The sequence below is a fragment of the Cupressus sempervirens genome, chromosome 7 (genome assembly GCF_028749045.1).
Source record: "Cupressus sempervirens isolate cs-2001-9-10 chromosome 7, ASM2874904v1, whole genome shotgun sequence".
In the NCBI taxonomy this organism is placed as follows: domain Eukaryota; kingdom Viridiplantae; phylum Streptophyta; class Pinopsida; order Cupressales; family Cupressaceae; genus Cupressus; species Cupressus sempervirens.
The window spans coordinates 769,436,766-769,453,321 of record NC_143124.1 but is presented as its reverse complement, the minus strand read 5'-3'; the positions used below and the strand labels follow the sequence as shown (position 1 = coordinate 769,453,321).

The 16,556-nt window shown below is 38.1% G+C and overlaps 1 long non-coding RNA gene across 3 annotated transcripts in view; it reads left to right on the top strand.

The window, feature by feature from the left end:
* Positions 1-10,415: 10,415 nt before the first annotated feature.
* LOC149549586 (uncharacterized) overlaps positions 10,416-16,556 on the top strand; it is a 58,183-nt gene continuing 52,042 nt past the window's right edge. For 2 of the 3 annotated variants that reach the window (XR_016354120.1, XR_016354118.1), the window contains exons 1-3: positions 10,416-10,638; positions 10,744-10,915; positions 12,370-12,439. This is a non-coding gene — a long non-coding RNA (uncharacterized LOC149549586). The remainder of the gene's footprint in view (positions 10,639-10,743; positions 10,916-12,369; positions 12,440-16,556) is intronic. The other variant, XR_016354119.1, reaches the window with a different exon arrangement.

The window sequence follows — 16,556 nt, the reverse complement described above, 5'->3', positions numbered from 1 at the left end:
CTCAAGCGAATGCAGAGTTTCTTTAGACATGATCAAGTGCAGTGGGCAACAGAGTTTAGAGTAATGCCTGAGATGACAGAGCAGCATAAACAAGAGTATCCACCTGATGTACAAAAAATAATAACCAAACATACTAAGGTGTTTGGTGAGATACCTCCAGGGAGACCCCCGGATAGGGGAATCGAGCATGTTATTGAATTAGAGGAAGGGGCTAAGCCAGTTATCATCACACCTTACCGCCATCCGAAGAGATGTAAGGATGAAATAGAAAAGGCAATTAAGGAGTTGATTGACATGGGGCACATACGGCCAAGCAAAAGTCCTTTCGCTTCTTCAGTAGTATTGGTGAAGAAGAAGGATGGTACAATGAGGATGTGCATTGATTATAGGGAGCTAAACAAGAAGACAATCAAGAACCGATACCCTATCCCGCGCATCGATGAGCTTATTGATGAATTGCATGGTGCATGCTACTTCTCCAAGATTGATTTGAGATCCGGCTACCATCAGATACGGGTTAGAGAGGTGGATGTGGAGAAGACAGCTTTTAGATGCCACTATGGACATTTTGAGTTCTTAGTCATGCCCTTTGGGTTGACAAATGCCCCTGCCACTTTCCAATCCTGTATGAATAGAGTGTTCAGAGATCAGTTGAGGAAGTTTGTGTTGATATTTTTTGATGATATACTAATATATAGCCGTACTTGGGAGGAACATTTGAAGCGTATTGATACAGTGCTCAGTATTCTAGAGAGGGAGTCATTATATGCCAAGATGAGTAAATGCGAGTTTGGGATGACAGAGTTGCTCTATCTAGGGCATATTATTAGTGCAGGAACTGTTCGGGTTGACCCAGACAAGATCAGGGCCATTCTGGATTGGTCACCACCGAGGAACACTTCACAACTCAAGGGATTTCTCGGGCTTTGTGGGTTCTACCACAGATTTGTGAAGGGATTTTCATAGATAGCAGCACCACTTACAGATTTGACACGGAAAGATAGTTTCAAGTGGTCAGAGAGGGCTCAGGATTGTTTTGACAGGTTTAAGGAGCTGATGAGTACATGTCCTGTTTTAGCCATTCCAGATTTCACCAGGCCCTTTGAGCTTCAGTGTGATGCCTCGGGAGAGGGCATAGGAGCTGTTCTCACGCAAGACAAACATCCCATCGCATATGAGAGTAGAAAATTACGAGGTTTGGAGAGAACCTACAGCATCTACGACAAAGAGATGCTAGCAATCATGCACGCGCTAGCTAAGTTCAGGCAGTACTTAGTGGGAAGCCGGTTCACAGTAAAAACATATCATAATAGCTTGAAACATTTCCTTGGACAGAAGGACCTTAATGACAGGCAACAGAAATGGGTGAGTAAATTACAGGCCTATGATTTCGACATAGCCTATGTCAAAGGGAAGAAAAATATTGTTGCAAATGCTTTATCTAGAAGGCCTCATTTGCTTGTTGTTGGGATAGTCATGGATGATTGGAGAGAGATGATCTTGGCAGAATATGCTAAGGATTGTTGGGCATCTAGCATTATTGAGGGACCTATTCAAGATAGTCGATACACTGTCGTAAATGATCTGATCATCTACAAGGAAAGGATTTATTTAGTACCCGGGTCTGCTATGAAGCAGAAGATTTTGAGGGCATTTCATGATTCACCAATGGCAGGACATCCCGGATTCTTTAAGACATATGGGCAGGTGAGAGAGCGCTTCACTTGGAAAGGACTCAAATCAGAGGTGCTTCAGTTTGTGAGGGAATGCCCTGTGTGTCAGCAGAACAAACAGGAACATTCTTTTCCGGGTGGTTTACTACAGCCCCTACCCATACCAGAGAAGAAGTGGGATAGCATTTCCATGGATTTTATCACAGGCCTCCCCAAGGCACAGGGTCGGGATTGTATCTTTGTTGTGGTAGACAGATTGACGAAATTTGCACATTTCTTTGCAATTTCGTCTACATATTCAGCAGCACAAACAGCAGAACTATTTTTTCGAGAGGTATTCAGACTACATGGGATACCACGGAGCATAGTCAGTGACAGAGACAGCAGATTTATGAGCCACTTTTGGCAGGAGTTGTTCAAGTTATGTGGAACAGAGCTCACTCCGAGTACCAGCTACCACCCCCAAATTGATGGGCAGACAGAGATAGTGAACAAATGGGTTGAGGGGTACCTTCGAAACTACATTGCAGGAGAGCAGAAGGCTTGGGTGAAGTGGCTACATCTAGGGGAGTACTGCTATAATACCTTTTTCCATATGTTTATTCAAATGTCCCCTTTTATGGCACTGTACGAGTATGATGCTCCTAATTTTTTGGATTTGTTATTTGGGGACAGCAGGGTGCCTAAGGCCAAGGATACTTTGCAAGAGTGCCAGGACATTATGCGATCCTTGAAGGAAAATTTGCAAAAAGCACAAAATCAGCAGAAGCAATATGCTGATCAGCATAGGGTTGAGAGGTCTTTTGAGGTGGGAGATATGGTCTACCTCATGTTACAGCCGTATAGACAGTCCTCTCTCAAGAAGAGTGGAGCAGAGAAATTGAAACCACGCTACTATGGACCGTTCAAAGTAATCAGGAGAGTGGGCGAAGTAGCTTATGAGTTGGAGTTGCCTGCAGACAGTAAAGTGCATAATGTGTTCCATGTGTCACGCCTTAAGAAGGCATTGGGTCACAATGTGGTGCCTTCAGTAGTATTGCCACATCTTGATGATGAGGGAAAGCTTATCTTGGTTCCTGAGGCCATACTTGACTCCAGGGAGAGGGTGCTTCGCAGGAGGACTATCAGGGAGTATCTAGTAAAGTGGAGGAACCTACCTGTCGAGGATGCTACTTGGGAAAATGAGCAGATATTGCAGCATTCAGAGCTGAAATTGCTTGAGGATAAGCAATTTTGGGAAGGGCGGACTGTAATGTCCCCTTTCTAGCATTCATAGCATGATGTTGTCGTTAGCCTATTTCCCCACAGTCTCGTAGGCTAACTAGGACATTAAAGGGGTTTAGAGGCCATTTGGCCTAGACAGTTTCAGTTGCAGGTCTTTCTGAGGGGGTTCTGGGGCAACTTTGGGCATACTTACTATTTATAGTAAGTCATCTTGGACATGGCTGAACATTCAGTCACAGTGGTATGTCGATGGTAATTGTTTAAAATCGACAAGAAAACTTATTTATCATTGATAAGATTTTTTATGCATTGATAAAGCCATTTTATAAAGTTAAATTTAAATATTTAACTTTATTAATGCATAGACTATAGTTTGTGGGAAATATTTAAATTAAAAGAGTTCCCTTTATTTTTATAACACATTGGAGACATAAGGTACATAAAGGCAGTTATGTTTTATCCCACATTGAGAAAACGAAGGATTGAGCTCTTGTGAGAACACTATAAAAGAAATGGAAGAGTTTTTTTTTTGGTATGCTTGGATGAAGATTAATGTTATGTTGCTGGATATCTGATTATCGGGCTTGGAGGATGGAATCCCTCTTTGCTAGGATTCTCTTCGCTATTGGAAGACACAGTCAGGAGGATCAAGGGTGTTTTCACTTCAGGAAACACACTGGGTTTCATTTGGGGCGTTCACATAAAAAAATTTACAAGGGTTTGAGGTGCAGATCTGAAGTTAGTTATTGCTATAGTGCCGCATGAACAGTATTTTGCTACAGTCGGCATGAACAGAATTTTGCTACAGTACGGCATGAACAATGTTGGTATCAAGTTTACTTGTTTTTCCGGCTGATTAGAAGTTTGGAGGGCTGCCGACTACATCTGCAAAATACTACGGAAACTAATTCCAAGTTTCTTCTGTCAAATTTTGATAGTTAGCATAATAATTGTTGAATACAAGTCTGAATAGTTGTTGCAGCCTTTAAGGCAGCTGTAAGTGCACATCTACATTTAAAAATCACCCTTTTATCAACAGATTGAAAGAGTTTCCAAATTTTTCATATACTGTTGAATGTGTGCCAAGTGTTTGTGAAAATGTTATGATTATGCATTTTAATGTCACTTCATAGTTGTTCGTAAATCTACTCATTGGAAAGCAATTTATTGAGGAAATCAGCTTTATGAGTTTGCATACAAAGTGTTTGACAATATTCCTTAAGTTAAATTTCTACAAGTCAAAGTTCAAATCAGGGGAGGATATTACATGATTCATCAAAGATATCAACACAAAACATACAACTGATTTCACTTTTTTGAAGGCCTTATCTTGATGATTCAACACTTCAATTCTGTAAAGGCTTGCATAAATATTTCAGAATGAGGTCTTGAAAAGATGTAATAACCCTAACAGGTTATAACTTCGTCAAACACAAAGTTTTCTCTAATTCACTTGTTTGACATTTCGTCAAACACTTTGCAAGCAAGAGATATATTGCATATCTAAATTCTGATTGCTTTCTAAATGCCAAACTTTAATAAATATGCTTGCAAAGAACATACCAAACAGCTAACAATGAAGACGCAATTGTTTTTGTATAACACTAATTACAAATAGGAAAATATGCATCTACATCAATAAGACATTAGGGCAACAAACTCTGATATAAATCAGATTACAACAGATTTGACAAACCCTACCAATGCCCTAAATATCTACTCTCAAACAATGCAAAATGTAGTAGATAAAAACCTAGAATTGTTCCAAAAATATGAATTTTCCTATAGCAAATCACTGTAGAGACGACATTGTAGCAGCGGTACTATAGCAATTTTCAACTTATTCCTTACTCCACAAATCTTGCCCTAGGCCACAAATTTGGCACAATGAAGACTGATTTGTCTTCTCCAATAATCACAACCCTTTGGAAGATATGTCACCACCTCAATTATGCAAATCAATGAGAGTGTTTGTTCCCAACAATCAATGTAATAATTGTAGAAGAGTAGATGATAACACATTCAATGATAAAAAATGAGGCTGCCCTCCCTATTTATTATTTTCCTCCAATAGATGGACCTCCTTCTAGATAAGATAGATATGATAAGGTAAGATAATATTATTAATGTCCAACAAAAGACCAACAAGGGTCTATGGGACTAAAAGATACAATAGTACACCGAAGAAAAGTAAACCAGTAGGAGCACCCAATGGTGACCAGAAAAGAAAAGAGATTGCAGCAAGAGGAAAGAGAAAAAACAGAAGAAAGAGAGAAGGACCACCAATCCTTTCTTGGTACAAAGAAATCCCATATAGAGAGATACGGACTAGGGTGAGTAAGGGTTTGGATCCGGCTCTGCCTCTGCCTCTATCTCTACATAACTATGGGGGTAGGATGTCGCTGTCTAAGGAGCTTGAGCCAAGATCTAACTGATCTGGTGTGTGCAAGGACAAGTGGGTGAGACTGTTTCCTACACCCAGAAGTGGGTGTGGAAGAAAAGAAGTCTGTTATGAGCTGATCCGAGGTCTGGTGCTAGGAGAGTTGAAGCTGTAAGGTGTGATCTCTAAGCTAGGAGGCTTCGCAAAGATACAATGCTAGGCACCTCTAGTCAGAATAACTGAAAAATGCTGAGAGGGATCTGCAGTCTCTGAATAGGCAATGGAATCCCCCCCTAATCTCATAGTAGATAGGACACTTGAAGATAAAATGGGTCTCCGTCTCTATCTTGGATAAAGTGCAAAGGCGGCACACCTGTTCCTCTCTGGTCAGGTGGTGATCTGTTTGGCAACAGAGTCGGCCGGGTTCGACCCTAAAAGACCCCAGGGCGATGCAAAGGGCATGACACCAATGGCGGCTCAAATATAGGGGGTGAACAATGATACCATCTCGGATCACTAGGGAATGCTCTGAGTAGAAAGCCATCCGAAGGCATAAACTACTAGGAGGGCTAATCCAAGTAGTGGATATGTTCTTTCTATAAATGTCGAGTCTAACCTATCCATTCAACTCCTGTTGTGAGGGAAGGTGAGCAAGAGCATCTAATGAAAATTGATATGGTGGAAGATGGTCAATGTTGATCCCGATCGAGCTCAGTAAGATAGTGGCTTGGGTATTCCAGGAGCGAGCCCTAGTCATCCTACTCGATCTGGCTATGTCCTGTGAGGAGCAGTAAGGTATGAGTATCTGTGTCGTTTCTCATATGAGTCTACGAAGCCTCTGAGATGGTGAATGAACCAGATCAAGTCAAACATGGCATTGAGCCAGAAAGGATGAGCTCTGAACTTGGCCAAAATAATGTTGTGAGGAGTGAAATGGTGGCATCAGATAATCTGAAGAAGTGTCTATACCCACTCGATCGAAGCCCAGTCCAGGTGAAGAAGAGACGGAACCCAGACCACTACCTCGTAAAGAACTATGGTTCTGATTTGCAAGTCCATGAGAGAGATCTTGGACCTAGTGTCCTGGAAGTGGTGTCGGAAGCACTGTCTCTCTAGAAGGGCAAGGGATCCTATACCCTTGGCCACTCTAGAAAGGTGGGGCAATGTCATGCTGAAACGAGGGCCGAAGAACTTGACCCCCAGATAAGTGTAGGAAGATACAATCTCAATCTATTGACCCTGAAAGCTGAATTGAAGATGTGAAGTCTTCAAGCAGTTGAAGACCATGACTCGAGTCTTGCTCAAGTTCACCTTCAATTGGTGTTGAACACAAAAAAAAATAAGTCTCTGCAGTCCCTCAAGAGAGGAGGCCATGAGGACCACATCATCTGCAAACAAGAGAATGGAGATCAGAACTTGGTGCAAATAAGAACAGTCATCGGGGAGTGAAGCCTCATGGAGGAAGGACTCAAGCTCATCAATATAGATACCAAATAGTGTAGGGGAGAGTGGGCAACCCTACTTCACCCCAATAGTGTTGTGTATCAGGTTCGAAAACCCCTCTGGAGTCTTGAATCTACCAATCCTAGTCACATAGTCTCATGGTTGCTATCACAAGAATATCAGGAGTGCCAATATCTCTGAGTCTTTGGAAGGGAACCCCCTAGGAACCAAGTCAAACACCTTACGAAAGTCCACAAAGTAGTAGTAGACTTTTGTAGAATGGTGATGAGCCTCCTCAATGATAGTGCATAAAGTCAAGATATGATCCATGGTCTGGTAGTCTGCATGGAATCTAGTCCACTCACTTGCACGGCATTGACGTTAGTCAATTTGTCTGGTAAGGATACTGTTCAGTACCGTGGCATAAAAAAGCTTGGCAAAGGTATGCCCAATCATGATGGTCTTGTAGTTACCGGGGTCAAAGGCTAGCGCACATTTATGAATCAGGTAAATCACATGTCTCCGCTAAGAAGCAGGAAAACCTATACAAACTGCCATGTTGAAGAGCACTGGAAGAATGGGGCACAGGATCGGAGTACCAAGCTTGAAAAGCTTAGCCTAAAAGCCATCCTCATCAGCCGCTCTGCTACATCTCATGGCCTCCCCAACTAGGGAGGGTGAAGAGGTGGTAGTGGGCGAGGGAGGTGGGGTGGGTGGGAGGTTGGCCAAGGATATCATAAAGGATGGAGGCATGCGAAAGCAGGGCATGTCAGTCAAGGGTGGAAGGTAGGGGAGGATGGCGGGGAAACAGAGTACGCCAAAAGGACTTTGGATCACTGGCAAGTGTATCACAGAGGGATCTACACTAGGAAGTCACAAACAAACTCTTCTTGAAGTAAGTAAGGCGATGGTAAGAGGAACTCATCTGTGTATATGAGGGGGAGTGGGCAGTGAAGGAGGCAAGCAAGGAACAATGGAAGAATAACTTCATTGAAGAGTTTAGTGTAAGGAGTTAAAGAAGCAAGTTTTTCTTCTATGTAAATGCCATAATCATGAGGCTCATTCCCTTGCAGAAGCCTCTGCCACAATGACATTACCTTTAAACCATGCAAAGGATGCAGATGTATGTATGTATGTGTATATGTATGTATGTATGTATGTATGTACATATATATATACATAGCAGGAAAAATGGGCAGAGTTAATGTCGTTGTTAATGGGCATTATATTTCCAATACATACATACATTATATATATACATATTGCCCATTAACTCTGCATTATTTGTGTGTAGGATTTTGCGGTAAGTAACTTAGCACAGGCTGACTGATTTTTGCTATTTTATTATTTGGATTTTGGAATATGTATGTAGCCGGATCAATTTTTTTGTTGTGCTAAGATGTAATAAGCACCTTAAAAAAGATCTCTCTATATATATACATACATATATAAACACACACATATGTGTGTATGTATATGTATACATACATATACATAAAGAGAAGCTTCTTTGTTCACCTGCTAAGGGAAATATAAAGAGAAGTTGAAGGTGATTAGATTTCTTACGGATTTGACTATGAATGTCTTTTCTATTTTCTTAACATAATTATTAGTAATATTTGAAGTTACTGAACACCAAAGGGCAAGGCATTTATTGATTTTGATACCTTTCTTAGTCATTCAATTGCGTATAAGTATTGTTTCAAAAGACACAAAGCCAAAAACCATGTCACAAGAGGACATGTCTCATGTCCACTTGATGCAGAGTGCACAACTAGAAAGGTGTAAATGGGCTTTCCCACTCTAACACCAAATCAACAAGTTATCAAATCCCCAACCTTCTCACAAGCTCATAACCAGTTCATATCCTCCAAATGCTGAAGAAAACAAGACTACCAACTTCTTCAAGCACCCATGGTCTAAGGATCAAATTCATCCAAATTATGACTTCAAGACCTAATCCCCACAACTAGGCCAACTTGAGGAAAACACAAAAATGGTTTGCTCCAATGGTTCCAAGGCATGAAATGGACTTAGGGCATCCACATAACACAAAATACATCATTAGTTTTGTTAGTACCCATGGTCTAAGGATCAAATTCGTCCAAATTATGACTTCAAGACCTAATCCCCACAACTAGGCCAACATGAGGAAAACACAAAAATGGTTTGCTCCAATGGTTCCAAGGCATGAAATGGACTTAGGGCATCCACATAACACAAAATACATCATTAGTTTTGTTATCTACCAAAATCGCACCCTGTTAAGTTTGCAGAAAACTTAACCTTTTGGAGAAACATGGAAACATTCCAAGGTTGTGGGTAAACTGTGGCTGGAATGAATCTTCGGGTTCTAGGTCAGCTTCCTATCTGATAAATCACTCTATACTACCTAAAACTAATTCTTTTGATGGAGGAAAAGGGGAGAAAGATAACAGAAAATAAAAATCTAAATCCTAAGGGTGATGCACCAGAAAAAGTATCTTTAAGATCTAACAGATAACCAGCACATAATAAAACAGTAACAAGGAAGCTCCTTTGCACAAATCAATAATCAGAATCCTTGCATCAATAACTGATAAGAAGGCTAAAATAACAGTCTTTAAAAGGAGGATAAATTACTCACAATCCAAAATTGCTCAATAACACAACTTTCAACCTGCAAAAGACTGAAACAATCCTGTAGAAAGCATTGACATGACACACAAACACTGGAAAAAGAGAAGGCACAAGCTAAAATTCCTATCCAAAAGTGCTGCAAATCTGTATCTCTCTAAATAATGGGTTATAGGTCTCTACTCCTGTAAAGAAGTCTGAAAAACTTACAAAAACAACAAGGTAGAGAAAAGAAGAACCTCCCACAAAATGAACCTTTAACTCACACTTATGCCCTCTCCATCCAATTGCATTTTTAAGGCAATAAATGCTAGGTCAGATAACCCCTAAGGCCAAACTTGAGTCTTTGAAAAGACTTCAAAAGGTATACAAAATGACCCAAAAGGCATGGCCTAATAATTTCATCATAACTGCCTCTCACAAATGCAATCCTAACCCTCAAAATATTTCAAAAAATCCTTAAAACAATGCTCCAAGAAGTATGCCTTCTTATCTCTATCATAATGGCCACCCACTTTGAAAATATCTGCATAATATGAATGCCAATCCACCACCTACATTTTATCCCAACTCTGTTATTAAAAAACTATCTACCAATTAAATATAAAATAAAAATAGATATTTATTTTCCATATATTTTAATATCTATTTGAAAAAAACATAATAACTTAATAACAATAAATACTAATTACATTGATGTTATTTAAATGATTATGAAATCACTTAATAGAATTAACATTTAGTTTTTATTGTTACTAAATTTATTAATAATAAATATGAACTATATTAATATTATTCAATTGATTATAAAATCAATTTAATAATATTAAGATAGTAATATATTTATTATTAATATTAATGATTTATCAAATAGAAATTAAAACATATTTAAAATAAGAAATATTTTTATTTTATATTAACTAATAAATATTTTTTTAATTTACATCACTCATTAATAAAAATGATTTATGAATATCATTTTATATTAATGTTGAATAACATAAAGTGGAAACATTTACAAATTAAAGGCCAAAACATAAACCTCTCCACTATATACGTTAGGTATATGGACTTGGAAAATTTATAAAATTGAAAAGCAAAGTCTTTTCTCATTCATGTGAATGAAAAAAGAAAGGAAAGGAATATTAGAGATTTCATTTCTTCCATTTCATTTGCTCTTGCAAGAGCTCTAGCTGGCTGGAGAAAATGAGGGTTTGGAGGTTTGGAAAAGATCTTTGTGCTTTTCATGGCTCTATTTCTCAAATCTGCTGATCGTTTTTGATAGCTGGGCATTTTTCAAAGGTAAATGGCAAATTTCTGGGCACTTTTTTTGGTTTTATTTCTCAAATTTGCTGGTCGTTTTTTATAGCTGGGCATTTATCCCTCTTCTCCTTGGCTCAAACATAGGTTATTCTTTGATCTACGCTAGGCATTTTTGCTGAGATAAAATGGCAGATTTCTCTTCTTTCCACGAGATTTGAAGCCCTCGAACTTTGTTGGCTGCCATTAGAGGTCGTGCAAGGGTATTTTTTGATGTTTTTGAAGCCGTTTCATAGACTTCCTGGGCTTCAAACAGCAGGTATTTAATCTTTGCATTTTTTGGGTACTTGCTGTGCAAGTTTTTGCTGATATAGCAGACATTTGTGGCTCCAAAAAATTAGGAAATCTGGGCATGTTTTCTCTGCATTTTCATAGCAGATTTTCTGCTTTTTCTCTTTTATATTTATGGTGCCATTTTGAATGGAGAGTTTGGAATGGAGATTATGAACTTTAAAAGGTACCATGGTGGACTTTCTGGATTCGAAATAATAGACCCATCTCTATGATTTGCTTGCACACTTTTGCTGCTACTTTGAGATTTACTTGATATGCGACCCTTGTTGCATTTGCTGAGGGTTTCTTGGTTATGAGATTATTTTCTCATTCTTACAAAAGCTGGGGTTATGCTGGCATTCCTTATAGCCGCCATAGATATTTGCAATTCACATTTGCATTAGACTGTTTTTACATTGAAATACATGCTGTAATATGAAGCTCATTTTTGAAATAATTGTCTTCATTTGTTGTTCGGGTTTTCACTCTCCATATGTGCCATTTGATTTGTCTTTAGGTAAGCCAGATTTTCCCATTTATCTCATGATCATTATTGCATTCTAATTCAGCAGGCCTTCTTATAGGTAACAAATTAAATGAAGTTCCATACATTTCAATGGGCCCTTCCAACAAGAGGGTTGTTGATGAAAACCAGCACAGCATGACCTTGAGATTTAATGCCAAGAATAGGAAGTTTATTGCTCTCTCAAAAATGACTCATTTCAGTCAACATTTATGCTGATTGTGTACCAGAGATAATCTATCATGTCCTTGGTTGTACTAATATGTTCTAAAAGGCCTGATGCCTCAAAATAATTTTTCTGTAAAACTCCAATATGCTCCTCAAATATTTGCCACTCTTCAAAACCATCAGCATTTTCCTTTTGTAATATTTTGGCTGGGCTTTTCCTTTCTAGGGGTAATTGATTTCATTAGGCTCATTTGAGAATTCACCATTGCAGTAGTGAAAATGGTAGTCCTTTAATCAGGAAGTATGCTTCACTGACCATGCAAGCAAATAATAAGTAAAATTAATGAAACTGAAAGTGACATCAGATTTCAGATCCATCTTTAAAAGAAATGTTGGACATTCTCCTCCTTTGTTTCTGAATACATGGGCCTCTTGTGAGGACCTACACCTCCTCTCCTCTATGTCCTTGTCACTAATATTCACTGGCTGAAATCCTTTTGCATCATGTAGCATATGTATCCTATAGCATATTATTTATGAGGTTCGAGCACAGCCTCATGACACCCACAAATGACTTTTATTTCTTTGAAAAGCTTACTGCAAAATATTTTTTAGCATTGTATTTAATATAGCTTACTTTCTTTTGTACCAAAATGCATCAATAGATAGAATATGTGTAGTAGCAGAGACATCCAATTATTGCTTAGATCCTTCGGGATGTAATATCATCTCTCTTTCATTTTTTGCAGTTGCTAAAGAATTCAGAGCTTGGAGCTAGATGAAGAATGCCATGAAATCCATAACCAGTCAAAGCAAAAGGCAATGACTGGTTATCTCTATTCTCACTTCTTTCTTTCATACATATCTTATATGTTTATGTATTCTTTTATGCATATAAAAGTTAGTAAGCTATACTCACGGCTTGTGTGAGATCTTTTCCTTTCAGCATATCAACTCATTTCACTCTCTTGTAAATATCAGTTTTATATTTGAAAATGAAAAATACAAGGACATTTATATCTCTTGGCACACAATGAATAACACTTATGCATTTTTTCCTTCATACTAAAATCTAAAAGTGTGCAAAATTTTAGTAACAGGTTTAATCCCCACACTTCCACAATGTATCAAACCCGAATTCGTCTAGTGCCCTATTAGGCCTCCTTAAGAGGTTTTTGGTGTCTAACTTCCAAAAGTCCCAAACAAACCTTAAAACAAATCAGGGTTCCAAATACCCTTTTTAGAATTATATCCAATCCTAAAGCATCTAACACTCAGCCCTCCAACAGGTCTCATTCTCTTGTTATACTCCAAACATCACGCTCACAAGGTCAAATCCTCATAAGCACTTGACCTAGGGCTGGTTAGGAAAAATAGAAAAACACATTGCCCAGTCTTGACATCCTGGAATCACTGAGAGGACCCATCTGACTTTCATTCTGCAAGAGGCCATTAAAAACCAATCGTGGGAGTCACAACTATGGGGCCATCTTTGAAAATTTCACAAAATTGTTGTCCTACAAACTCTCATGTACAAAAAATGGAATAACTTGAACAAAAATCCACACAAAATGATGAAACCAAAAGCAATGGATAGATAAGAAAAACTTTTCTTCAAACAATCATCTGATCATGCTTGCCAATCCCTACAGTATGGACAAAGTACAAGAAACTAGTAAAATTGCTTCAAAACTAAAAATTCTCTTATTGCAACTTCTCCCAATCCATACAATTGTCCCTTTGTGACCTCACAAATGAGGTAGATATCCTTCCTACATCCATCCCAACGATTATAACTATTGTTTGAATAGTTACAACTTCTTTTCAACTAAGTTGCATTTTTGAGCAACTTTTACAATTTGCAAATTAGCAATTTTGCACAAAAAGTGCAACTTTTGCAATTTTCACAAATTTTCAATTCTAATACTTGGAAAAGGTTCCAATTTATTGAAAAACAACTAAAAACACCTAATCCTAGGCTATCTTAATGAAAAACTCAAAAAGACCCAATTTTGCCCAACTAGCAACTTTGGCATATAAATTGCCCAAAGTGACAGGCATACATGAAGGTGTCTTTTTATTACAACCATGGATTTTTCATCCAAGACTTATTTATTCTAGCCTGATTTGGTGAGAAACCAAAATCCACAATAGTGCCTTAGTTCTCTGCACCACCACTTATGAAATGACTGTTGATATAAACAATTATTAACCTTATACTAATTAGTTTAGTTAATTCTTAACCAAACATTATTTATATTAAGTTTTTGATCTGTATAAACATAAATGGAATGGCATAGAAGATTTAAATTATATTAGGAACAATGGTGGTCATGACTATGATATTTTTTGAAAGAAATTTTTGAAATGGTCGGAGCTCTGGTAGGCAGGAATCTGGAAGGAGGAAACTTAGTGGTAGGGATTGACCCTAGAGGGACAGGAATCGGAAAGTGGGATCTTGATAGGATTGGTAGGGTCATAGATAGTCTGTGATAGATCCCTGGAAGAAGAAGACAAACTATCGAGATCCTGCTCCACAAAATGTGGGGATGGAAATGTTCTTTCTGTTCCTTTGTCTCATTGTCATGCTCACAAAAGGGACTCACTACAAGAAAGGAATTTTTTGGAGGATGTGGATAAGAATGCAAATGTTTGTAGTGCAAAGAACCAAATGAAAGAGGAGTTGGTAGTTGATCAACACAAGTGGTCTTTTTTGTTTGGGAGAAGACTTGGAGGAAAATCATCTTTTCCTCCAGCTACATCGAAATCCTGCTGGGAAAAATGTGAGTTTCAAATCTTTATACCGGATTTGATTGTTGATTTTAGTCTACTTGGAAAATTTGTGGGGGCTAGACGTGATTTAGTTCCATTGAGAAATATGATCAAAAGGAAATGGGTTCTCCTTGGTCAAATGGACATTGCACTTATGATGAATGGTTTCTTTTCCTTTGTTTTTACCTATAAGGAAGATTTAGACATGGTGGTATGTGATGGAACTTGGTCGTTTGGTAATAGTACTCTTACATTTAAAAAATGGGAACCCAATATGGATCTGTCTGATGCCTTCTTCCTAACTACTCTAGTTTGGGTTAGACTTCCTAGCTTACCTCTAGAGTTTTGGCATGAAGAAATCTTGAAAGGGATAGCTGGATCTTTTGTTGAACTTGTAGCTATTGACAATGGTATAGCTTCAAGATCAAAACTTCCGTATGCCAAAATCTATGTGAAAGTCGCTCATTTGAAGAACCTTCCCCAGAAGGTGGAATTGAATTTAAAACTTGGTAAAAGGATGCAAGAGATAATCTTATAGCATTAACAACATATTTTATTTTAGAGCAATATTGAGCAACATTCTCACCTTCTTGCATCCTCATTTCATCAAACTTACCTCTAAGACTTTTAGATTTGGGTCTCGACATTTGCATCACCTCCATAAATGGTGTAAAGAGCATCCCACATCTTCTTTCTAGTATCACAACCCTTGATGTCATCGAACTAAGAATAACTTAGGGCAGAGACAATCTCCAACATTGATTGATTGTGCTCTTTATTCTTTTTCAGATCATCAACAGTTAGGACTCCAATAGGGTTGACATGGTCAGTGATGATGGTAGATTGTGCATGGTCTCCAAGACCTCCTAGATGTAGCTTCATCGGACTTTTCCATGCAGGGAAGTTCTTATTGAGCTTGGATACCTCTCTTTTAGACATCATGATCTTTTTCTTTTAGTACCTTCAAACTAGTCCTATTAAGCACTATGGCCCTCTGATACCAATTGTTGGAATTCTTTAGAATAACTGAGGGGGGTGAATCAGTTATACAAGGTCCAGATGTACAAATAAAACTTTTTAATGCTTAGTAGACCCATATCCATAAAACTTCCTTATTATGCATGCATCCATTAGATCATACAATACTTAAACATTGTAAGTTACTGTCCTAGGTCAAAACAACTTTGCAAGAAATGTAAACATGAAACATAATAGATTCAATAACACATTTGACACACAAATTTTACGTGGAATCCCACGTTGGGAAAAACCACTAGTAACATGCTACTAATTCTCACTCGTCTGAAGTGATGCCCTGTGAAAGGGCACCCCTGTTAAAGATTACAATACACACTGCTAAATATGACCCGGTTAAAGGATTCCAATCACCCAGTTAGGAGTAAGCCTTGTTAGAGGACTTTAGACCATTCCATTAGAATGTCACGCAGTTAAAGGATTTACAAATGACTATTAAATCAACCTTAATCCAAAGACTTTACACTAGATTGATATAATGATTAGAAAGTAATAGTAAGGCTTGATCTGATAACAAATTACAACTCACTTGTAGATTACAGATCTTTGTTTCAGTCCTCCATTCTGCTTGAAATTCACACACTTTAGCTCTGATAGCTTGTTCACCCTTCAAGCATTCAAACTCTTAAGCCTTCTTTCTTGGATGCCAATTGCAGTCTCTTCTGTTCGGCCACTAAATGAAGCAATATCCTAGACTCCTTGTCTTCCTTAGGTTCTCACACATGACAACCTTTGCTTCTGACCAACTCCCTCTATAAATAGAGAATTAATATCTTTTGCCACTTAACCACAATTGTCCATTTCAGGATTAGGTAGGATACAATGAATCTACCTGTTATCAGTTGAAATTTACCCTCATCAAATTCAACAATAATTTAACATTTCAAGATAACAATGGAAACACTCTTAAGTTGTGGGTGAACTATAGGAGTGAATCTCCAGATAAGGCTGGCTCCTAGCTTGCTTACACTGTAAAACTACTTGACTTTCTAAGAAAAGGGGAGACAGAAGAAAACTTAACTAGAAAGCTAAAACTTAAGATCTGAGCTTTAAAAAAAAACTTTAAACAAAGGTGAATAGCTTAAAAAGATACTTAATCCCAAATGCGAAGAAAAAAGAGAATCACAAC